The 24,892-nt window shown below is 45.4% G+C and overlaps 1 protein-coding gene across 3 annotated transcripts in view; it reads left to right on the forward strand.

The window, feature by feature from the left end:
• Nucleotides 1-993: 993 nt before the first annotated feature.
• Nucleotides 994-24,892, forward strand: part of ZNF395 (zinc finger protein 395) — a 45,382-nt gene continuing 21,483 nt past the window's right edge. The window contains exon 1 of one of the 3 annotated variants that reach the window (XM_080796645.1): nucleotides 994-1,002. The gene's annotated coding sequence lies outside the window, so the exon portion shown is untranslated. Of the gene's footprint in view, nucleotides 1,003-1,159; nucleotides 1,243-1,307; nucleotides 1,412-24,892 lie in introns of those variants that run through there. The other 2 variants (XM_080796644.1, XM_080796646.1) reach the window with 2 other exon arrangements.

A 24,892-nucleotide genomic window follows, 5' to 3' on the forward strand; every position in this document is an offset into this window, starting at 1 on the left:
CTTTCTATTTCAACTTACGGATAAAGAAGCTGAGGTTGAGAGAGATAAAAATCTGCTATCATAAAGATAAGGCAGTAAAATCAGGATTGCAAACCAGGCTTGTCTGACTGCAAAGTTTAGTCCTTTCCAGCACACACCCCATTGCCTCTCTGCAAGAAAAACGGCATACCTCAAGTTGAAGAAGTGCAACAAGTATGTCCAAAACTATTTAAAACTTTTTGGGGGAGGGGAATTATTTCTTCTATTCTTTACATTTACTTGAGTATAAATGTATATTACCCGTACCTATAGACTCTGGGGCCCCTCACTAGCGTTGTAACGCTGTGGTCTTATCTCTGAAAAACAGAGAGCAACATAATGGAACAGCTTCAATTCTCCTCGTTACAAATTATACAAAAGGCCAAAGCCTAACGGTGCCAAAAGCAACTGGCATCGTTTACATAAGGGCTGAAAGCTAATAGTTAACTTTTTTCATTTAATTCCAGAAAGAGTAAATAACACCTCACTTTACAACTACGAACGGGTAGAAATCGAATAAAATGTCATAAAATGGAGAGGAAACCATTAACCCAAAAAGAAAATGGAAAGGTTGGCTCCAGCGCTCCCTCCCTCTCGCGCTTTCGCTTGCGCTGGGAGCGGGTGCCGGCTGCAGGGCCTGGGTCTCTCTCGCCCCCGCCAAACTCCGGTCCTTGGCGCCCAGAGCTCTATGGTTTCCTTTCCCGCCCTCGGCCTCTCTCGGAGAAGCCCATCCCAGAGCCAGGCCTGGAAAAACAACAGCAAAAAAAAACTTTGGCTCGGTTTGCGGTTCACTGAAAAAAGGCAAACATTCAAGTTTGGTTTGGGGCTGCAGCCGCCGGTTCCGATTTTGGGGTGGGGTGGGGGTGGGGGGTGTCACAAGTCGGTCAGGTTCAAGTGCGCATGTGCGTAAGGAGTCGCTCGGGCACTTATTGAGCGCCCACTGTCTACGGGCTGCCGGGGGTGTGTATCCCCGGCGCGCGGTGGGTGTGTGGGGAGGCCGCGTGCGCGCGTGGCGGGCGGGGGCGCGCAGGCCGCGTGCGCGCGCGGCGCCTGTGGCTGGGGAAGGGGGCGGGCGGGGGGGGGGTGTGTCCCCGAGGCTCGCTGGTTCGCTCGCTGGCTGGCGCGCTCCTCCGCTCCCTTCCCGGGCGGGGAATCCGGGCCGGGTTGTGGCCGCGGCCGCGTACGTGAGCGCAGTGTCCCGGAGAGGGAGGGCAGGCCGGCCAGGTGGGCGCGAACGGAGCCTCGGCGGGCGGGCGGCCGGAGCGGAGCGGGGCTGTGGGCCGCGCCGGGCGGGCGGGCGGGCGGGGGGGCCGCGGCAGCTGCAGCCCCGAGCCGAGCCGAGCTGTCCGAGCGGGAGCTGCCCGGCCCGCGCTGCTGCTCGTGGCGGGGCGAGGTGAGCTGCGCGGGGACCTCGCGGCGCTGCAGCCCGGGGACGGGGGCGGCCCGGGAACTTCCCACGCTCCGCACGCCCGCGGGGGTCGGGCCGGCGGCCTGAGGGCACGGGAGGCGGGCGCCGCCGGGTTAGCGGCCGGTCGGGACGCGGGGGCGCTGCGGCAGTGCCAGTGCCCGCGCCGGCTGGGTGGGGGGTGGCCGCCCGCCCTCCCGTGCGCCGCCTTGTTTTTCTCGCCCGCCGCGGGCGCTCGCAGAGCAACCCCCTCCCCAACTTTGAGCGCTTGTCCGGAGTCGCCTCTCCTACGGAGACGGACCTGCCCCCTCCCTGACCCTTTCCGGCTGGCCGCTAGCCCAGCCCTCCCGACGCCCCGCGCGTTCCTGCCCACTCCACGGAGCGAGCGAGTGCCGGGCTCCGGGACGCGCGGGGCGACACACCCTCCAGCTCGGGGGCTGCCCCCCACCCTTTTTGTCCCCTTTTGTCCACCCCCACTTCCTTCCAGGCGGTTTAACCTTGCCTCTCCTCACCGGTGGCCCCTGGCGCCCCTTGGAAGGGGCACTGTGGGCATGTGGGGAGCTCGGGTGGGGGCCTGGCCCGGGAGTTTGTCATATGCAAACAATTTCAAAGACAGAATTTTCTTTCCTGTTTGGGAGTTCAGGGCTCAGCGCCTTCACTTTAGCATTGACTCAGAAATCTAAAGAAGCCCACCTGCCAGCCGGTGGGGTGGCACTGCCTCCTTGAGTTCAGGCAGTCCTGGGCAGTCCTCGGTGGCTTTGGAACGTTTCCCTCAGGCAGGCGTTTCCTTGATGTCAGGCCGCCACTATCTTCTTTACACTCCTCTTTCTAGAAAAGTGTCCCTGCTGCAGTTTGCCTGAAAGTGAGTGATCAACAGGTACTGAAGGCTTTTTTGACACCCTCCTGAGGTGTTGTGTAAACAGAGGTTCTGGGTCTCAAGGAACTTGAAACACAGGGAAACAGCAATTAAGTTCAACTCCACAGGTACTTTTGAGGGGCTGCTGTGTTCTCAGCACCGTGCCAGGCTCTCAGGGAGAGATGATAAGAGGCACACAAGAAATCTAAGGCCTCAGAAATCCTGCTGACCAGGTGGAAGTGATTTGAGAACTAAAGTTCAAATTAATGGGCTATGGCTGCCTAAATTACTGTAAATGCTGGGGGGAGGAGGAGTATCAAAGCACAGGTTAGAGTTGGGGGACTGGATTAAGGGTACTGAGTTATGAAGTAAGTTGGGCAGTTGGAGAATAACTCACTGGCCAAGGCCCAAAGGCAGGAGAGGGAGAGGTAACAGGTGCCAGAAGAGAGTAGGTTCAAACAGTTTATCTCGGTGAGGGAGGATACAAAAGATACATGAGATGATTCCTTCCAGAGTTTATAATCTTGGGGAGACAGAAACCCTTGAGCATGTGAAATAAGACCTTAAGATAAGGCACAATTAGCTGTCAGAATGTGAGGTGTGGAAGAGATGCTGTTGGAGCTCAGAGAAGAGGGCTGTGGGCAGGAATCACCAGCACGGTGTTCCTGGAGGATGAGACCCTTGAGGTGGGTCATGAGGTGCAATGGAACATGGCTTTCCTGAGAGACAGGAGATGGGCTTGGCCAGGCAAGGGAACGTTTCCTGAGCAGGAGATAAAGATGGAGAGGAACAATGGTTAAGATTGTGAAAGTCCTAGAAAGCCAGACTGGGGAATTGCACTTTACCCTGTGTGTACTGGGGAGACATGAAAGGTTTTTGAGCCAGAGAGTGACGTAATGAAAGGGTGTTTGGAAAGGTTTTTAAAATAATGTTCAGAGACGAATCAGTAGACTGTTAGAGTTGTGGAGTGCTCAGAGTTTGGCCTGGGATAACTGGAGATGGAAAAGAGGGTGGATTTTAGAAAAGCATTACTGTTGAAATAATCTGTTGATAGGGGCAGGGTGAAGGAAGGAGATGAATGGGAATTAATTCTTTGTGGAAATTGATTACACGCCAGGGCCTTGGAACTGCTGTCGTTGGTAACTGGAGAAATCGGAAATGTGTGTTTTGGAGAGAAGCAATTGACAGGCTGCAGAGGTTTCTCATATTTGCCAAGACGTCCAAACATAGGTGTCCTGCAAGCAACCGAAGCTCTGAAATTGGTGGGAAACCACGCTGCCAAAGCTGGGAGAGGGAAGGCACTCTGGGTGGGATGTTGTGTTGGTCGGAGGTCGTAGGTCCTACTAGTGGAGGATGCTCGTGAGTGAATTGGAAGACTCTGTTCTGTATTGCCATTCAGATGACATTGCCAGGTCCTGAACCTGAAGCTGGCAGAGCAGCTTGGGATTGGAGATGGGAGGGAAGAATGGAATTTGCTAAACACAGAAATTGTTGGGCTTTGAAACAAGTTGAATAATGCTCTCTGCCGAGACCTTCAGGCTAGTCCTGGTGTCCCTTCGTAGGCGTGTGCGGGGGGGATGCCATAAGATGGGGGAGCAGCAAGGTGACCAACAAGGAGCAAGGAGGGAATCTGGGGCCTAGGGAGACTGCCTCTCCCAGGGCCAGGTCTGTCCTAACCTGTGCCATTGCTGGTTCCCAGGAACCTGCAGTGAGGAGCTGGCGCCGGTTTTTTCTTGAGCTCTGAATTCCGCTTTCTTGTTGTAAGGGTGACTTAGGGTGATTTGCCAAGCAAATTCCCCAAGCCTCAACTTGCAACATCTGAGGGCTGGCGAATTTGGAGGATGATTGCAAAAAGTTGCAGAATGGAGCGGAGAATGTACTTTAGAGTTCCTGAGCCTCCTTGTTTTTCTGAGATGCAGGATCAGTGAGCTAGCAGGGGAAGCTGCCTTGCGTGGGCAGAGGCGTCCATCAGATATTTTTCTTTATTGGGAATATATGACTGTCAAAAAGGATTTCATGGAGCAGTGGTTGAGCTAATTTACTCTTTAAAAAGTAGTGGGTTTTTTTTTCACTGTTTTATCTGTGACCTACATTAAGAAATAAAATTTACATTATGACCTAGGCACAGTAAATCATGTATGTAAAAATCTAATTTAAGTTCCTGAAGTACTCCTTTCTTTTGCTTGGTGCGATCTCCTTTGGTACTTTTACTTTCCATTCTTTTTATTAAAGATTTTTATTTATTTATTTGACAGGCAGAGATCACAAGTAGGCAGAGAGGCAGGCGGAGAGAGAGGGAGAAGCAGGCTCCCTGCTGAGCAGAGAGCCTGTTGTGGGGCTCCATTCCAGGACCCTGGGATCATGACCCGAGGCTTTAACCCACTGAGCCACCCAGGCGCCCCCATTCTTTTCTTTTTCATTAAAAAATGCTTGCTGTCTCCCACTCAGTTGACTTAGCCACTCTGTCATGGATGTAACCCAGTTTGGAAAACACAGTTATAGATAATTTTCACATCTAGTAAGTGTTTATTAAGCTGCTCATGTGCAGGGCTCCTGTTAGTAGTGCAAGTGGAGGGAAGCATGAGGAAGAGGTTGAACATTTACAGGCCAGTTGGAGAGAGAAGGTATACCTATGATTAAGGAGCAAGACAAGATGATTAATGCCAAAGTGAAAAGTAAGTCCCTGGAGGGTTCATAGGAGGGGGCAAGCAGCTTGGGCTGGAGTGGCTTGGTAACACTTTTGGGGATCGGGATGGAAGTCTGGGATGAATTCTTGGTGTGTCATATGGTGCTGCACAGTTGGGGGGCTCTGTAACATGGACAAAGGCTTGGAGTTAGGATGTGCACAGTGTGTGTAAGAGTAAATAAAAGAGGGTTCTTATTGGGGGGGGGGGAGAAGCTGGTCTGGAAAGGTGGGTTAGGATCAATGTGTAGGGGTTATAAAACAGTGACCCAGAGAATGTGTTCCACCTATAGAAGGGCTATAATTTGGAGTACACAAAGGTTTTAAAAAATTGGGAACGATCCAGAAAACCTCTGGATTGGGGAGTCTCTTAAAGAATCAGATCAGGCAGTGAGTAGTGGTGGCCTCCTATGGACAGGAGACAGGCCTGGTGGTTCCCTGTTATCATATTCCCAGCACCCCCTTCTGCATGAGTGTGGTCTCTTTACATTCCCTGTTTAGTCTATAGGCCTTTGGGTTTGTGACCTGATCTTTCAAGAGACTTAAATGCCAACCTAGGGAATTTGGGATGGCTGTCCTGGCTCTGGGTGGCCACTGGGGGATTTGGGTAGGAGTGTGACATGATGGAATCTGAGATACTTGTGTGCAGTGATTTGTTTTAGGCAAATCAGCGGCACTTGTGGAGTTGCTGCTGGCTAGGACTTTGAAATATTTTTCTGATGATTGGAATGGTACAAATTAGGGCTTTGGGCTATATTGTATATTGTGAGGCCAAATCTAGTGATCCCAGGATCTCTCAAGCCCTCCACTTTTCTGCTTCTGGCTGGCATGGGTAGATGGTGGCTCCTGGCACGTATCTTCCGAGAATGATGTTGGGGTAATAATTTGGTGAGATGTGAGTCACCACTGTCAAATGCCATATGACATTAGATTCTCAGGATCTTTGGTTATATGAGTCAGTAATAAAGGAACAGTAAAGAGAGGGGCTGTGTCATTTCTTATTTCCCTATTCCTAGGATACCTCTGGGGGCAGGCCTCTGTGGTCCAGAGATTCATAATCCAGGATTCACAATGACCACGGAGTTATTGTTTCAAACCCAGATGTTAGTGCAGATGACCCCTGGAAAACTAGGCTTTTTGGAGACCAGCTGAAGTTGAGTAAATTCAGGTCTCTGTGGTCTGGGGACAGTTGGTGCACCCTGGAAGTCCATAACCACCAGTGATTCTGAGCATTTCCCCAGGTGAGAGGGACGGAACAGTGTTCGCCCTGTTTTATGCAGCTTGCACAATCTGATTACTTAAAATGTCGCTGTTGTGACATTAACAGAAGCCAAAGGTGACGTGCTCTTTGCTTAAAAATGTGTGACTGTCGGATGTCAGGGTAACCAGAAGTCAGCCTAATGGTATCAAATTGAACCCGTTTCTTGTTTTACACAGTGGTTTGCTGCTAGGACAGAAATGAGGGAATAGCTCTGGTGCACTGTAGCTTTAGTAAAGTATTTAACAGTTTCTTAAGATATGATGGTCCATATTAAATAAGCAGTGGAATGTGGGCTGGATGGTGTTATTAATTTGACAGTCATATGCAAAAACTATTAATTAGTGGCACTGAGTCAGCCTGGAAGGGGGTCTGAAGAGGATCGTCACAGGGTTCTATTCTTGGCCTTGAGCTGTTCAACATTTTTTCCAGTGTCGTAGATGGCGATACAGAAGGTGTGTTTGTCAGCTTTGTTGACGGCGCAGAGGTGGGACGGATTGCTTATTTAGGAGATAGATCAAGGTTCACAGTAATCCAGAATGAAGTTCCAAATTAAAAAAGAAATTGAGTAAGGGATAAATATAAAGTATGATGTAGTTTTTAAAATTTGAATTGTTGATATGTTCTGGTAAGTTAATTCTACTTCTGGAAGCACAGTGAAGACTATATCCAAAATGTGGATGATGTTTATGCACGGGGATTATTCACAGTGTTGTTGTTGTGTTTTGTTTTTTTTTTTTTTTAACTCTAGGGAAAATTAGAAACAGCCTAAATGTCCAATGGTGTGACTGGACTGGAAGTAACCTATAAATGATTCTGATGGATATGTCTTTATCATAGAATATGATGAAGCCATTAAAAGTAATGTTAAGGGGATGCCTGGGTGGTGGGTGGCTTAATCGGTTAAGTGACTGATTTTTGGTTTTGGCGTCAGGTTATGATTTCAGGGTCATGAGATGGAGCCCAAGGTCCAGAGTCGTCTTAAGAGTCTCTCTCCCTCTCCTTCTGCCCCTCCCACTCACATGCTCTGTCTAAAATAAATAAATCTTCAAAAAAACAATGTTTAGGAATAGCTTTAAAATAACATGGGCAAATGTTTCTGCTAAAAGTTAAGGTGCTTCTACAGTATGATTTCAAATCTTAAAGAAACAAAGTGCATAGAAAATGGCTGGAAGTAAATACACTAATTCTAATACCAAATTACCAATACTGGAAGGGTGGATGGAGTTGAGTGACTTTTTTTGCATTTTTAAATTTATTATTTGTATTTTCTATAATGTGTATTTATAGCACAGTGGGGATAAAACACTGCTATATATTTTTAATGTATTTTTTAAAGCAGGTTTGGGTTTATAGCAAAGTTGAGAAGGTAATAGAGATTTCCCATTTACCCCCTGCCCCTCCAACCATGCATAACCTCCTCCACTATGGACATCCCACCAGAGTGGTATATTGTTGCAATTAGTGAATTCATATTGACATGTCTTAATCACCCAAGGACCATAGTTTACATTAGGGTTTACTGTTGTACATTCTGTGAGTTTGGACAAATATATTAAAGACATGTATCTACCACTAAGTATCATATAGAGTACTTTTATGCTCTAAAATCCTCTGTGCTTTGCCCATTTATCCCCCCCCCCCCCACCCTTGGCAACCACATTTACTTATTACTGTGGACAGTTTCTCTTTTCCCGAGAGGTCATATAGTAGGAATCATACAGCATATAGTCTTTTCAGACAGGCTAGTTTTGCTTAGTAACATGCACTTAAACTTCCTCCATGTCTTTTAATAGTTTGATAGCTCATTTCTTTATGGCACTGAAGACAACTCCATTGTCTGGATGGGCCACAGTTACTATGTATCTATTCACCTCCTGAAGAGCATCTTGGTTGCTTCCAAGTTTCTGCACTTCTTAGAACAAAGTTGCTAGAGACGTCTACAGCTGCTGTAGGTTTTCATGGGGATGTATGTTTTGAGCTCCTTTGGATAAATACCAAGGAGTGTGATTGCCTGATCATATGATAAGGGCGTGTTTAGTTTTGTAAGGAACTTCCAAACTGCCCTCGAAAGTGGCTGTACCATTTTGCATTCTCCCCGGCAATGAATGAGAGTTCCTGTTGCTCCACACCCTCACCAGCCTTTGGTAGCAACATGGCTCTGGATTTTGGCCATTCTCAAAGGTATGTGGTGGTATCTCGTTTTAATTTGCATTTACCTAATGACTTGTGATGACGTCTTTTCATGTGCTTTTTTGCCATCTGTGTATCTTCTTTGGTGAGGTGTCTGTTAAGCTCCTTGGCCCATTTGTTAATCGAATTGTTGGTTCTCTTATTGTTGAGTTTTAGGAGTTCTTTGTATATTATGGATAACAGTCCTTAGCAGATGTGTCTTTTGCAACTATCCACCCCCCCCCCCCCCCCCGTTTATCTTTTCATTCTCTTGATCACTGCTATTAAAACAAAACATGTTACTGTTCAAGGACAGGATAGGGTCAAGGTAGATGGTTTATTCAGTGACTGATCTCGAGTACCTCCCTACTATATTAGGCCCTGGTTTAGGCACTGGAGTCACAAAGTAAGACTCAGCTCCTGACCTGAAGTTGGTGATCTCATTGAAAGAGTAAGATGAACAGATGAGTAGACAAGCATACTGTAGCTCCCTTGGTACTCCAGGCATGCAGAAGAGGGGCAGATCATGTGGAGGGGGGAGAAAGTTTTGAGATTGTTCTATTGTTCATGGCTTGATGTGAGCCATGAGTGGGGTGAGGCTTTTAGAAAATTGAATCTAGTTAATAACTGGATTGGAAATTCATTGATCGCAGGATCTGTTTTTAATGACTTCACTGGTCATTTGACCTTTGGGCCATGATGGGTTTGGGGAGGCATGATTTAAAGGAAACACGAGCAAGCAAGACTTTATCCTCAGGAGGGACCCTAGGATGACGTAGGGTCAGGAATGACTGGAGTGAGGACCCTCATGGGGTGGGTACACAATAGTGCTTTCACGTACTTTCATGGTTATCAGGTGTGGGAGAGAGTAGATTTACTTATTTTTGCTTCTGGTGTTGGAATATGACCAGTGGATAGAACAATTACTTCATTCTCTCCAGTTTCTGATCTCTCATCTCTGGAATGATTATACATTACAGGCTTCCTTATCTGTACAGTGATTACACCAAAATTGATGAGCCTTACGTTTCCATTTAACCTAAATAAGGGGAGAACCATCTTCAGTTCACTATGAAAATGGGTTTGGTAGCTGGCAGAGCTGTCCAACAAGGGAAATGTCTGCCCATGGAGTAGTGAACTTCCCATTGTTAGAGGTATTCAGTTTGGGCTGAATGCTATTGATTAGGGATGCAGTAGAAGAGAAGGACAGGAATTAGGCTGACCTCTAAAATCCTTTCCAGTTCTTAGGGTTATTATGTGACTTGTCAATGCTGAAAGATAATGTGGAGTAGGGGATATACCTCTGCTTGCATAGTATTTGAGTGAACGTAAGCTCTTTTAAAAATGTTTATAAGTGAGGGGCACCTGGGTGGCTCAGTGGGTTAAAGCCTCTGCCTTCAGCTCAGGTCCTGATCCCAGGGTCCTGGGATCGAGCCCCACGTCGGGCTCTCTGCTCAGCAGGGAGCCTGCTTCCTCCCTTCTCTCTCTCTGCCTGCCTCTCTGCCTACTTGTGATCTGTCTGTCAAATAAATAAGTGAAATCTTTAAAAAAAATGTTTATAAGTGAGTCCCCACACTTTTGGGAGACCCTTCTGGGGTCATTCTAGAGAGGATGAGAAGAACCGTTTCACGGTTGGTCAGGATTGTGCCTGCTGAAAACTGAATTTGGTCTTTCAGAAACATAGGGTGAGGGCGGGCTGGAAGTGGCAAATGATCAAATAGATGACCATGTTGAAGACCAGTGTGTTTATTGGCCAGTTTTATTCAGTATACTGAGTGAATGAAGATGGGACCCTTCAACCGAGTGATGGCTTGTCCACCTGTCTGTGGTGGACCTGGGAGTGCCCTGGATCATCTTCCTTCCCGTTTCATCTTCCACACTGCGGATTTCTATCACCAGCTGTAGCGCATTAAAAACTGTCCTGACACCAGGGATAAGGCTGAGCCCCATGATGGCTCTCTAGGTTTAGGGACAAAGAGAACAAAGGGACAAATTTAAAGAAATCTGGAGTGAGGTTTTCCAGGAATACACATTTTTGGTTTATATCAGACAATAATGTTTGTGGTTTGAGTTAAAAATACTTACTTTTTCAGTTTATTAATAACTTACATGTAGAAAATACAATGTCCATTTCTATAAAATTTGACTTAGCTTAATTTTGCCTAAATTTTACTTAAATAGAGGGTATATTTAGAATCTGCTGTGATGACTTAAAAATTTTAGATTCTCTTCCTGATATTTTTGGGTTACTTTTTGTTGGGGGGGGGCAGTGCTAGGGGTAAATCCCATAACAAAATTTCTTAGATAGCTCTGCAGAGAGAATGGAGGCTTATCTCATCTTTGGAGAATATCACAAGATGATTTCTGTGTCCCCGTGATCCAGCCTCACATTTTGGCACTTGAAAAATCAGTATTTGGCAAGAAAATGCTCCCTTTACATGGAGTAAAGCAATTTGGGGGTGCAGGAAGTAGGGGATGACAGCTTTGGGTATATGTAAATAGTACAGGCAGGACGTGGTTTTTTAGAACTGAAGTTGGAAATGTTTTGCCCTTAATGATAAAGGTCTGCTTTATCTCAGTATCATTGGGGCCTCACAGAGTATGGACCATCAGCTGGGTTTGTTGAATCACTGGGAACTGGTTCCTTGGGCCGCTTACTGGAGGTATGGGAAACACTTAGACTATCGTACGCTTTTTTTTTTTCTTAAAGCAAAGTATGATAAGAAATAACCGTTCGCAGCCTTTTTTGTCCTTTGTGTAGGGAAGCCATAAAACTCTTTTAGTAAAAACAACCACTTTCAGTGGCTGTTTTTTTTTTTTTTTTTTTCGGTGCTTGCGGAATGAAAAACTCCCTCTCCTCTTTCTATTTTTCTTCTGCTGGAAATGAATTGCTCTTGGTGTGCCGTTCTTAAATTCATGTGTCCTCTATCCATTTTAATCTTGTTATCTATTTTTATGGTGACTGTCGCCATGGTACTCGAGCTCTTTACATAGCACAACAGAGATTTCAGATGTCTGATAGGACAGCTCAAAGTTCTGCTGTAGCCAGCAGAGAAACAGTGTCTGAGGAGCTTTTTTTTTTTTTTTAATTGAGGTATAATTTGCATACAGTGGAATGCTTACATCTTAAGTATGCTGTTTAATCAGTTTTGACAAATGCGTTTTGAGACAGAACATTTCTATCACTGCAGACGTGTTCCCTGTGACCATTTCCAGATTACCGCCCTCCCCTCAACCAGAAGTACCACAGCTCTGATCTCAATCACCCTGGTTAGTTTTGCCTCCTAGGTTCTTAATATTAAAATGTTGGCTTTCTGAGTAGGGCTTTGAAGAGGCGGAAGAGTGTGTTTTAAAATCAGTATTTTATATGGTTAGGTGGCCCTAGTAAGTAAATAATTTTTGGCGCTCGTGTGCTCATGCATACAGATTCGTCCTCATCATTAGTCCATGGGATCCAGATTAATGGTAGGAATTCTGATAAGAGTCTGAGGCACAGACAACCAGGCCTAGGGTGGAATATGTGCGGTTGGGCAGAGGCTGCCATTATTGGCAAGTGTGTGTTAGTTGCCTGTGTTGGAGAGCCAGAATGCTCAGCTAGAACTGCATTTGCTCCTAGGACATCCCCTTGGGTTTCCAGAAGGCCCCCTGACATGCTTTCTCTCTTTCCCTGCCTCTTCCTTGAACTAGCATATAAATTTAATGATCTACAGAGTTACAGTGTTGGGATTGTAATATTGTAACAAGGTCTGTGTTGCAAAGCCCACTCCCTGCATTGCTGAGCTCTCAGCCTCCTGGAAAGCATGTGTCAGATTCAGATACAAATTGCCCCCAACACTTTACTGAAATGTATTGGAAAGGGTCAGTTTCTTCCTCCTTCCCCCCCCTTCCCCCTTAAAAAAACTTAAACAGTTAAATGCAGTTTTCATTACAGAGAATGCATGAATACATTCTCTGTAGAAAACAAAACAAAACAAAAACAAATACAGACTTCCCAGAGGAAACAGAATCTTCTTGACAACCACTCCTAATCGCAGTCCTTCTCCAGAGGTTAACCTCTGTTAGAGGAGTTTGTTGGTAACTAGATGCTTTATGTACTTGTGTTTATATGTATAGAACTTAAAAGAAGTTCAGTGCATTGGCACCCCTGTCCCCCATGGCAGGACATCTTGGCGATTGCTTCCTGTCCGCCCATCTAGGACTTCCTGATTTTGTCTAATTCCTGCCTCGCAGTCTTGAGAACCTTCCCCCAGTTGATAGGCATTTAAGTTATTTCCAAACCCTCTCCTGTTATAAAGCTGTTACAGTAAACTTGGCGGCACATGCCTCTCTTTGTTCATCTAGGGTAGATACTAAGAGAAAGCAGTCGCTGGGTAATAGGGTGCTCTGATTTGAAATCTGAAGGAAGATAAATTGCAAGGTCAGTTCCTAGTTTAGACCTGATTGTAGGCCAGGACATACTTGGAGTGTGCTCAGACATGAAGCGATTGTTCCCTCCCTCCCTCCCTCCCTCACACGCTCCTGCTCTCCTCTTCCCTTCCTGTTGACACGCAATGTTGTATTAGTTTCAGGTATATAACGTAGTGATTGAACAACCCTGTACTGCAACTGTAGCTACTGTCTGTCACCACACAATGCCATTACAATACATCGACTTCATTCCCTTTGCCGTACCTTTCATCCCTCGACTTACTCGTTCCATAGCTGGAAGACTGTATCTCTCACTCCTCTTCACTCATTTGCCTGTCCCCCAGCCTCTGTCCCCCTGGCACCCATCAGTTCTATGCTTTTATGAATCTGATTCTGCTTTTTGTTTATTTGCTTTGTTTCTTAGATTCCACGGAGGAGTGAAATCATATGGCATTTGTCTCACATAGCGTAATACCATTTAGGTCTATCCCTGTTGTCGCAAATGGCAAGATCTCTTTTTTTTTTTCTTTTTTTAAGATGTTGTTTAATTATTTGTCAGAGAACGCTCAAGCAGGGGGAACAGCAGGCAGAGGGGGCAGACGGAGAAGCCCAGATGTGGGACTTGATCCGTGGACCCTGGGATCATGACCTGAGCCAAAGGCAGCCACTCAGCCAACTGAGACACCCAGGTGTCCCTCATATATATATATATATATATATTTTTATGGCTGAGTAATATTCCCTGTATATGTACCCTGCATCTTCTTTATCCATCTGTGGACACGTGGGCTGCATCCATATGTTGACTACTGTAAATAATGCTGCAGTAAACGTGGGGTGCATATATATTTTCGAATTAGTGTTTTCATTTTCTTTGGGTAAATACCCAGTAGCAGAATCAGATGGTATTTCTATTTTTAATTTTTTGAGGAAACTCCATACTGTTCACAGCGGCTGCACCAGTTTGCATTCCTGCCAACAGTGCATGAGAATTCCTTTTTCTCTACGTCCTCACCAACACTTGTGATTTATTACTTGATATTTAAAAATTTTTTTAAAAATTTCTTTCTGATTTTAGCCATTCTGACAGATACGAGGTGATAGTTCATGATGGTTTTGATTTGCATTTCCCTGATGATGAGTGATGTTGAGCATCTTTTCATGTATCTGTTGGTCAGCTATATGTCTTCTTGGAGAAATGTCTGTTCAGTTTCTCTGCCCAATTTTAATCAGATTATTTATTTTGGGGGTGTTGAGTTGTATAAATTCTTCATGTATTTTGGATACTAACCCCTAATTGGATATGCCATTTGCAAAATCTTCTCCCATTCAGTAGAGTTGCCTTCTTATTTTGTTGGTTTCCATCATTGTGCAGAAACATTTATTTTGATATTGTCCCAGTAGTTTGTTTTTGCTTTTGTTTCCTTTCCCTCAGGAGGCAAATCTAGAAGAATATTGCTGAGGCCAGTGTCATAAATTACTGCCCATGTTCTCTTCTAGGATTTTTATGGCTTCAGGTCTCACATTAGGTCTTTAATGCATTTTGAGTTCCTTGTTGTGTTTAGTGTAAGCCAGTGGTCATTCTTTTACAGGTAGCTGTCCCTTCTTCCCAGCACCATTTATTGAAGAGCTCTCTTTTCCCTATTGTGTATTTAAAAAAATTTTTTTTATTTATTTTTTTAATTTCTTTTCAGTGTTCCAACCTATTGTGTATTCTTGCCTCCTTTGTCATAGATGAATTGACCATACAAGCCTGGGTTTGCTTCTGGCCTCTCTTCTGTTCTGTTGATCTATGTGTCTGTTTCTGTGTCAGTACCATACTATTTTGTTTATTGCAGCTTTGTGGCATATCTTGAAATCTGGGATTATGATACATCCAGCTTTGTTCTTTCTCAAGATTGCTTTGGTGTTCACAGCCTTTTATGTCTCCATACAAATTTTAGTATTGTTTGTTTTAGGTCTGTGGAAAATGCTGTTGGTGTTTTGATAGGGTGTGCATCAAATCTGCAGATTGCTTTGGGTAGTATGGGCATTTTAACAGTATTAATTCTTCCCATCCATGAGCACAAAATATCTTTCCATTTGTTTGTGTCATCTTCATAGTTCTCAGTGTGCAGGTCTTTCATCTCCTTGGTTGAGTTTCTACCTAGGTATTTTACTCTTTTTTAATGTGGACGTAAACAGAATTGTTTTCTTAATTTTTCTCTGTGCTACTTTATTCTTAGTGTGTAGAAATACACCTGATTTCTGGGTATTACTTTTGTATCCTGCAACTGTATTGAATTCATTTGTAATTTCTAATAGTTTTGATAGACTTCTAAGGGTTTTCTATGTATAGTATTATGTCATCTGCAAATAGTCACAGTTTAACTTCTTTCTCACCAATATGGGTGCCTTTTTTCCCCTCTCATGTCTGATTTTTACGGCTAGTATGAAGCAGTTGTTTCCTAAGACTAGCGCAGGGTTTAAGTCGTGCTAGGTGTGTGGCCCCCTGGCCACCCCCTTGCCCCCACTGGCTGTAAGTGAGGGCTGCTTGGCTACAACAAGTGGTATTGGGAAGAGCCCGTCTGAGCCCCATCATTCATTCTTTCTGGTATCCCTGAGGACTTTGGTCTGCATGTTGGTCCTGGTTGTGTGGAGAGGAATCACAGGATGGATGCGTAGCACATTGAGGACTCTGGATGGCAAATCCTCAGTCCAGTTCATTTCCAAACTGGAGACCTTCAGTGCATCTGTAATTCTTCTCTGTGACATCTTTAGAATTCCGAGTGTGGCTTAAATGCTTAAGCCAAGGGCGAGGCACATTTGGAAGCATTTTAGCGTTCTTAAAAAAAATCTAGAACGCTGTCATATTTTATTAACAGTTTCATTTTATTTGGAGAAGGATGATGTGTGTCTCTCTGTATTTACACTTCTTGCCATGATCTCTGGATTTCCGAGAACTCCTAGAAATCATGAAAATTCATCATGTCAGGCCAAATCCATGCCTTTAGGAGGCAGTGTGGCAAGGGAGGACTTGCCTGTGTCTCTCTTGAAGGCACCTGCGTGCTGGTGCTGCTGGTCACCTCACTGGTGAGAGGCAGGGCCCTTTGCAGCTTTAAGTATTACACAGGGATTTGCCTTCAGATCCCTCATGCAGATGTTAATGCAAATGGTTCTGGTTCTGACCCCAGGGGGACCCCTTTGTTGCATTAAAACTCCTGTCCAAACCCAGTGATGCATTTACATAGCCTTCTTTTGGGGTGTTGAGGCATATCCTCCTCTGGTCTCCCTTGAGCATCAGCAGACGGTACCTCTTCTGTCATTTCAGGATTTAATGACAAAGCTGGCACCCTCCCTTATCTCAGGGCCCTCCTGGCCTTGGTCTTTCCGGCCTCCTTAGCATGTCTGCCCCATCACACAACCCATGTAGGTGACTGTAGCCTACATGGTGGGCTGTAGCCACTGTTCTCAGTATGGACGAGTCTCTAATTTTATGGGGAAGAGGTATGTGGGCAGTATGTGTGTTTTTAGTACTCTTGCTGTGATGGTGGACAACATGGTTTGTCCGTCTGTCTTTTGGCCTTGGTGATCACAGTAGTATGACAGTCTGATCTACAGTGACATCGAGGTCCTTTTATGAGGTTCTGACGATTGCCCTAGAGTTTTAACATGGCCTTGAGTGTTTTTTCCTTATATGTATTACATTGCCCCTGTCATTGTTATAATTTACTGGCTGCTTTTCTTCCTCTTTGTTCAAAGTTTCCCTTGTAATCTTCCCATAAGTTTGGCTTAGCACTACTCAGAGTTTAGTGTCTTTTTTCTTCTCTTTTTTTCTGCCTATCATGTATCAGGTACTCTGCAAGGAAGGGACGGTGCTTAGTACCTGAGGTGCATTTTTTCCCTTTTTTTCTTAGGCTGCTTTGTCAGACCCAGTGAATCAGAATCTCCAGGAAGAGGAGCTTGGGGACCCTTTAAAACCAAGAGACTGTTGAAAACAAAGCTGCATTGCTGCCCCAAAGCCCCAAATTATCCTTGGAGTAGGAGCCAGTGTTTTCCTCCTTTTATAGTGAGGAAACAGACACAGAGAGGCAGGTGATTTGCCCAGGGTCACACGTTGGGAAGTTTGAGTTCATTTGCAACCCTGACTCTCTCGCTCTGCATCCTCCTGGGGGTATTTATAATAAGTGTTAGATAATAATTTTAGTCCTGACCCTGAGTGAGCCCCATGCTTGACACTTTGCTCTCACAATGCCCATTTCATTTCCTCTTCGAGGACTGAACCATCACCACCACATTAACCTCTTGGTGACTCAAGTTTTTACTAACAAGGAGCCTGTAAGAGGTCATGTAGTCTAGCCTCTTCCTCCTCTTCCTCGATGCATAGGTCTCCCATATAATACAGTAGAAAGAGCATAGAATCTGAATCAGACATATCTGAGCTCCCGTCTTGGTTCAGTCACTTTGTGCTCTGTGGCCTCGGGCACATGACTCAACATGTGTGAGCCTCAGTGTCCTTACCTGTAAAATGGAGAAGACGTGGTCTTTCTCTTGTGGGCTTATTCGAAGGGTGAAATGTGATGCAGTACATGAAATGCTTAGCAAGTGACTGGCACATAAGCCTTTGGCAAATAATGGCTATTGGAACCTTCCAGAAGGAGCATCAGTCTTCGAAAGGCTGTTTATTACAGAGAAGATCCCCTGTTTTTCTCTTTCCGGTTTATTCTGTAACAGTTCTAATGATGTAGTTAGACGCAGTTTTGTTTCTTGTGTACACGGAAGTGCCTTTTTCCTCAAAGTCTCTAGTCCTCTGGTGGCCCCCAACTAAGTGTAGTCTACCTGTCAGCCCACTATGTGGGCAGCCTTCTTGATCGTCCTTGAAGCAAGCAGGAGCTCACCAGTGCCATGTAACCACGGCTTGTGTGTCTTGGCGTACTGAGTGCTGATTTCATCCTTCACTTCTTTCGAAACTCATGAGTGTGAGCCATCTGGTCTCTGTGATTGATCCACATTTATTTTGTCACTTTGGCTTAGAACATCCTCACCAGTGAGCACTCTGCCTGATGCCATTAGCCTGTCCATTTCAGGGAAGACATTCACAAGTGGACACCCCGATGTCCTGAGCCAAGACTGGGGTGAAGCCGCATTCGGCCATTTTCTTTGTCTCTGTTTTGTCTTTGAACCAGCCTCAGCCACGCAATTTTTGGGGCATGAAGATTCCCGAAACAGCCTTCTCTGGAGAAGGGTACTCCCTGAGTGGTTGTGCTCTGGGCGAGCCCCTCCCCCATGGTGTTCATTTTTCACCGTGTATTTAAACAGTCTTCTTGACGGTGTTTCTACTTGCTTCACTTAGACTGACTTTCTGTTTTCTGGAGGAGTGTGTCTGTCTCCCTCACCCTCCAGTCACCCAGCAGACTTTTTTTTTTAATATTCATAGCATACTTTCTTTTGGCTTAATTAACTTATGTCAAACACTTAAAATTTTAACATGCACATTCATTTAACTTTTTGAGCTTCACCCTGAAAACCATTTTTTTTTTTTTAATCAGACTTCCATGTCAGAGTGCTGGATGTTTTTTGCCTTTTCCTGAAATAAGCAAATTCTGATGCATTCATCTGATTATACAGCACAAATATATGAACATTGCTCTGCAGCATACTAAGTGTTTGTAGAAACAAGTGCTGGAGGTGCGGTACAGGTGGGAGCTCAGTTCGCCCAACGTTCTTTAAAGGCAGGGGCTGACGCTTGGGCTTCTTCGTCAGTTAAGAGTCTGGCTGTGTGGAGCATCAGCATGTTTTTATAAACGCTGTTTGTGTTCTGGGGTGGCCCTCTCCATGGGTCTCTGGGGAGTCGGTGCTGAGTTGTTTCCCATGCGGGTCTGCCCTGGCGTGGGCCGGGTCTCGGTCTCAGACAGCTGGAATCCGAGACTGAAGCGTCTGTGGGTGGGGTACAGATTGGGGAGGCTGCCGCTGGAGGGTGCTCAGGAGGCCGGTTGAGTTCCGCCTCGGGGAGCTTTGGCAGCAGGCCCTGCTTCACCCTGGGCAGGGCACCAAGAGAGATTTTGGTTTGGGGGAGTGGAGCGGGATTTGGGCCTGTGTGTGAGTGGGGGGCTGGGGGAGGGGCGCAGGTCAGGTGGGTGACGGGCAGTGGACCAGGTCCTGACTTGGAACTGCAGGGGCAGAGCTGTCTGGCTGGGTGGTGAACTCTAAGCCCTGATCCCTGGGGTTGTTCACTGGAGCCAACAGGCCTCCAGATGGACTCTGTTGGACTTCTGGGTTCCCCTGATCCTGCTGAAATCAGTTTTGTTGTGATTTCCATTAGTCAGTGGCTCACCCGTAGTTTGCTTTTGGATTTCCTTTGGAGTCAGTAGTTGTATTACTGGTTCTGGTTGAATATCCTTTGCTGAGTGCGATTCCCAGATGCCAGTGCGACTCCCAGATGCCAGTGCGACAGTGACCACTGAGCCTTCCGAGCCGCCTATTGCGTAATGAACGTAGTAGCTAATCTAACACCATCTAGAGTAAGGGACTAGGGCAAGGGAACACCTCTGTCGAGTGCTGGGTACTTCCAGATGCTGGGTACGTTTCTCATTGTCTATAGGTGAGGCAGGAAACGAGGCTCCAAGATGGTTGCTGAGTGTCGCAGGTCACACAGGTGGAGGTGACTGGCTCACATCCCTGTCTACCGTCTGTTCTTTCCCTGGAGAAGTGCCCCTGCAGCGAATGCTCCTGCGCGGGCTGGCTGTCCATTTTGGTGGGGCGTGTTCAGCCCCTCAGCATCCTGCAGCCTTTCCCCCTCCACCATGGCACCCCTGGGGGATAGGAAGCGTTCCTGCTGGTTTTGGAGGGTGTTCCCCTCTCAGAGCAGAGCAGAGCAGAGTCTCCCAGGAGAAGATAATAGAGCCACAGGGTGAGGGGCTGCCCCCCGTCTGGAAACAGAAAACATGATAGTTCATGGGGGAGTGGGAATAAAGGGTAAAGTTGGATTAAAAGTTGGTCTGTAGAAGCCTGGCACCCTCCCTACTGATCAGTCAGATCTGAAGCCATTGGCCAGTTAGCCATTCTGGTCTTAGAACAAATTCTGGTGTTTAGCTCCTATTTTAGGTTTTAAGTGCTTCCAGCTACTGCAGTATTCTGTCGTGCCAACATTACATGTTTCTTGCGATTTATAATTTCTGAGATTACGGTTTACTTCCCATTAGCTTACATTTTAGACTGGTGCCTCCCAGATGACCCTTGGGTTCCTGAGAGGTATTTGGGTAGGTATTCCCGGTCCCTTTCCTTACCTATTAACCTTTCTTGGTTAGGTGTCTCTGAGTTAACCAATCTTGTCTGCATGTGCATGATTTCTTACCTTTAATTTGGGGTCTCACACTGGTGGTACACCCCCTAGACCAGGTGGCACCTTTCTTGGGCACCCAAAGCCCTGTGTGCTCTGATCAGCCCTCACAGGAAAGGGCTGCTGCCTTTTTATTAACATGCTGGTTCCAGCCAGGCAGGTCAGCAGGTGGCTCTCACCCTCCTTACAAGCCCCACTGTCGTGACTAGTATTTTTTCCAGTTTTATTGAGGATCAGCTGAGATACATCACTGGATAAGTATAGAGTGTGGTGGGTTGCTTTAAGTATTTTGTGAAACGATTATCACAACAGATTCAGCTAACATTTGTCTTAATGTTGATTCAGTGAAAAGAAAGAAGAAAGGGAGAAAAGTGTTCTTGTGATGAGTACTCTCAGGCGCTACTCTTTTAGCACCTTTGCTGTAAATCACACAGCAGTGGTAGCTCTAGCCTTCCCGTGGGACGTCACATCCCCCGTACTTATTTATCTTATCACTGGGACCTTGTGTCTCTTGGCTACCTTCCTCTGATGCCCCGCCCCTGCCTCTGGTAACCGCGCGTCTGATCTCGTTTTCTTTGAGTTCTTGTTTGCTTGCTTGTTTTGCTCTTGTTTTTATTTTAGATTCCACGTGGAAGTGAGATCACCCGTATATGTCTTCAGGGTCTGTCCGTGTTATTGCAAATGGTGGGATTTCTTCATTTTTTCATGGCTGAATAATAGCCCACAGTAGATACATACATCTTCTTTATTCATCTGTTGATGGACATTTAGGTTGTTTCCATGTCTTAGCTACTATAAGATAATGCTGCTGTGAACACGAGGGTGCAGATATCTGTTTGAGTTAATTTTTTTTTTTTTTTTTTTTACCTTTGGGTAAATTCCTAACAGTGGAATTCCTGGATCATAGGGTAGGTCTGTTTTTAATTTGTGAAGAACCTCCGTACTCACTTCCCCAGCGGCTGTATGAGTTTACATTCCCGCCAACAGTGCACGAGGGCTCCCTTTTCTCCCCATCCTTGCCAGCATTGGTTCCCTCTAGTCTTTTGGAAGATGACTCTTCAGACAGGTATGAGGTGATACCTCATTGTGGTTTTACTTTGTGTTTTCCTGATGATGAGCAACGTTGACCATCTTTCTATCTTTTCATGGCCCTCCATATGTCGTCGTCTTCTTTTTTTAAAAGATTTTATTTATTTATTTGACAACAGAGATCACAAGTAGGCAGAGATCTGGCAGGCAGAGAGAGGGGTGGGTAGCAGGCTCCCGCTGAGCAGAGAGCCCGATGCGGGGCTCGATCCCAGGACCCTGTGACCATGGCCTGAGCCAAAGGCAGAGGCTTAAACCCAATGAGCCACCCAGGCGCCCCCACCTCCATATATCTTCTTTGGAGAAATGTCTGTTTGGGTCCTTTACTCATTTTTGATTGGGTAATTTGAGGATTTTGTTTGTTTGCTCACTCTTGAGTTATATGAGTTCTTTATATGTTTTGGATATTAACCCCATATCAGATACATGGTTTGCAAATATTTTTTTTTTCTCTCTTCTGTAGGTTGTCTTTAGGGAATGTGATTATTCATTCAAATGACTATTGAAATCCAAATAGTTTCTACTTTAACCACTTAAATGAAAAAAAAAATAGAGAGTATATTTCTCTGCCTTCCTGAAGGAGAACATCAGAAAGCTTTTTTTTTTTTTGGTCTCGGGATTGGCACCTTGGGCATCATTACTGCACAGACTTCCCTTTCTGGAATGTGTGCTACTCAGGGCCTTATGCTAATGGATTGTTAGGCTTTTTAAATTCTCACCTCCATGTTTCATATTTTTGGGGGTGGTTGTTTTGTTGCCACCTTGTGCTTTTTGTTACCGTAAGTGCTTCTAATAGGTCCCTTCTTCTCAATGAAACTCACACTTTCCTCTTCACAGTCTTAGGAGGATCAGACAAAGCCATGGGAAGGTATGGGGGCTGTGAACTCCAGAGCCCTCCATCGTGAGCCCCCGTCCTGCTGGGTCTCCGCTTGTGGAAAAAACAGAACTACTTCAGAGAGGATCCAGGAAAGTTGCAGATGCTACAGCTTGTTAGCTTGGACAAATACATGACCTTGAGGAATCTCAGTTTTCTGAGCTGTAAAATGGGGATTGTATTGTCCCTCCGTATTTTCTTGAGTTTCCGGGAGGTCAGGAGGCAAAGGAAGTCTGCAAATGTGTGTGTTAAAGGGAGTGTAAACCCAAGTGCCATTCAGACAGCCCCTGGTGGTTTGAGTTAATGAGCAGGTCTCTTGTATGCTTCCTTTAAAAACTGCTGGAGAGAACTGTTAGTTCTCTAGGAGATACTCAGCTCCTGGTTTCCTTCCTCCCACTGGGCTCTGGGTAAAATGCCGAATCAGCAATCACTCCTCTCCCTGCCTCCTCCTGGAACGCTCACATAGTTTTAGCACAGTTCAGATCAGGTTTAACCATAGTGCACGCACACACGTACACATGTGTGCTCTCCCTCCCCCCATGCATGTACAAAAACAGTGCTACACAAACTCTGCCTCACACGGCATATTCATGCAAGCACGTTTTTACCTGTGCCTTCTTCCTTACATAGAATTCTCTGCCTGTTTTCAAGAAAACACAACAGTCTCAGAACTGAGTTCTAACAGTAAACCTCCACCTTTGCTTTTGATAATCAGTCTTCATTTTAGGGCAAGCAGCAGGTATATTTCTTAGGGCACATTATTTTTGGAATCTGGGACTCTCCTTACCCATAGGGATATCATCCACTTAAAATCCTAAACCTAAAAAAAAAGAAAGAAAGAAAAAATCCTCAATCTGATGATGGGATAAGCAAGATTTTTGTCTGTGTCCTCAAAGGGCTTATAGTCTAAGGGAGATGCAGTCCTCCTGGCACTAGTAGACATTGTTACAGGTTACTGATTACCAGCACCCATGTGCTGGGCACTGGCCTTAGAGTGTGTTTTAATACCCAGCAGTGTATGCAGGAGACAGCAGTGCATGAAAGGCACCTCGGTGGTTTTGAAAGCAAATGGGGAGCTAGGTGTGAAGGAAGGGGAAGTGCACTTGTTCCTGGGTAGGACTGTGAAAACAGCTTTCGTTCCCTGCTGGCCATGCAAACAGAATGATCTCCTTGACTTGGACCGAATGATGGTTGTGCAGTCAGACCAACAAAAGTGTTTGCTGATCATGGTCATTTAGCATTTGCTGGGGAAAATTCAGTGTAACCAGATCAGATGACCTATTTCTATGACCCATCTGCTGGAACATGAAAATAGCACTGCTATTTGGGACTTTTACTTTTTCCTTCCATTATTCTATTACATCGATTACTAACAATAATGGAAAGGCTGGGTGCTCACTTAGAGGGGATGTTGTGGGGAGGATTCCAGCCCTGGAGGGGAGCTGGGCAACCTTTAAGGTCCCTGTCAGTTTTGCTGGTCTGTAATTTTTAATTTTGCTGATGGTCTTAACCATCATACACAGATGGAGTGTAATCTAGCTTTTAAAAACCTACAGTAAAAGATGATAATTAGAATGCCCTGAGAATCCAAAGAGTCATTTTTCAAACAGCTGATTTAGAAATGTTGGTATTGAGTCAGTCACTAACATGCTCAGTGCTTTATATCTTAAACTTGTATTGTGAAAAATCTAAAATTTTGGAATAGTATAATAACATAACTTGAGGGGTCTAAAAGTTTTAGCTGAGGCCCTTGGCTATTCTCGAAGGGTTTTTTTTTTTTTTTTTAAAGATTTTATTTATTTGTCAGAGAGAGTACACACAAGCAGGCAGAGAGGCAGGCAGAGGCAGCGAAAGAAGCAGGCTCCCTGCTGAGCAAGGAGCCCGATGCGGGACTTGATCCCAGGACCCTGGGACCATGACCTGAGCCGAAGGCAGCGCCTTAACCAACTGAGCCACCCAGGCGTCCCTCGAAGGGGTTTCTGTCAAAAGCCAGGCTGCATAGAAGCTTCTGGAAAGGTCAGTGTATGCCCAGTATTTTTTTTTCCTTTTTCTGGAGTAGGCATTCCAAGGGGGGAAAATTAAGCTTGAGAACCACCAGGCAGCATTTAGGTACATAGGGGTATGGCAACTTGCTTTTGCCAGGGCTGAAGGTGACCAGAAGACTAAGAGGATCATAGACGTATTTGCATATAATCATAAATATGTTGTAAATGCACATGGCATCTCTCAGCAGGGGTCATCCCAGGCTAAGCATTGCTGAAAAATGAATTGGGAATCCTATATCCTGATAAGTTCTGTTGTAAAATGATAGCTGAGGTTTGCTACAATATTTTGACCTTTGGATGAGCTTAGATAGTCACTTGAAGAAAATTTTCAGGTTAAAACTTTGTAGATTTACGGGACTCCTGGGTGGCTCAGCCAGTTGGGCAGCAGCCTTTGGCTCAGGTCATGATCCTGAGGTCCTGGGATTGAGTCCCACATCAAGCTCCTTGCTTATTAGCAAGGATCCTGCTTCTCCCTCTGCCTGCTGCTCCCCTGCTTGTGCTCACTCTCTGATTAAAAAAGAAAAATAAAAAATAAAAAAGCTTTATAGCTTTAAAAGAAAAAAAATAGCTTTCTCATAAGATATTAAGAAGGATACACAAAATATTAGCCAAAGAACGAAAAACTCAAACTGTCGTTTTGTGTAGTAGTTACCAGTGGAGATCATAAGATGGAAAGCTGAGGTTTAGTAGGGAACCAGAAACTTCTGGCGGAGGGTTGGTGTCCCTCCCCATGTTCATTAGATAGGCAGCAAGCACCCGAGATTTAACAA

Source organism: Martes martes, assembly GCF_963455335.1.
Source record: "Martes martes genome assembly, chromosome: 2".
Taxonomy (NCBI): Eukaryota; Metazoa; Chordata; class Mammalia; order Carnivora; family Mustelidae; genus Martes; species Martes martes.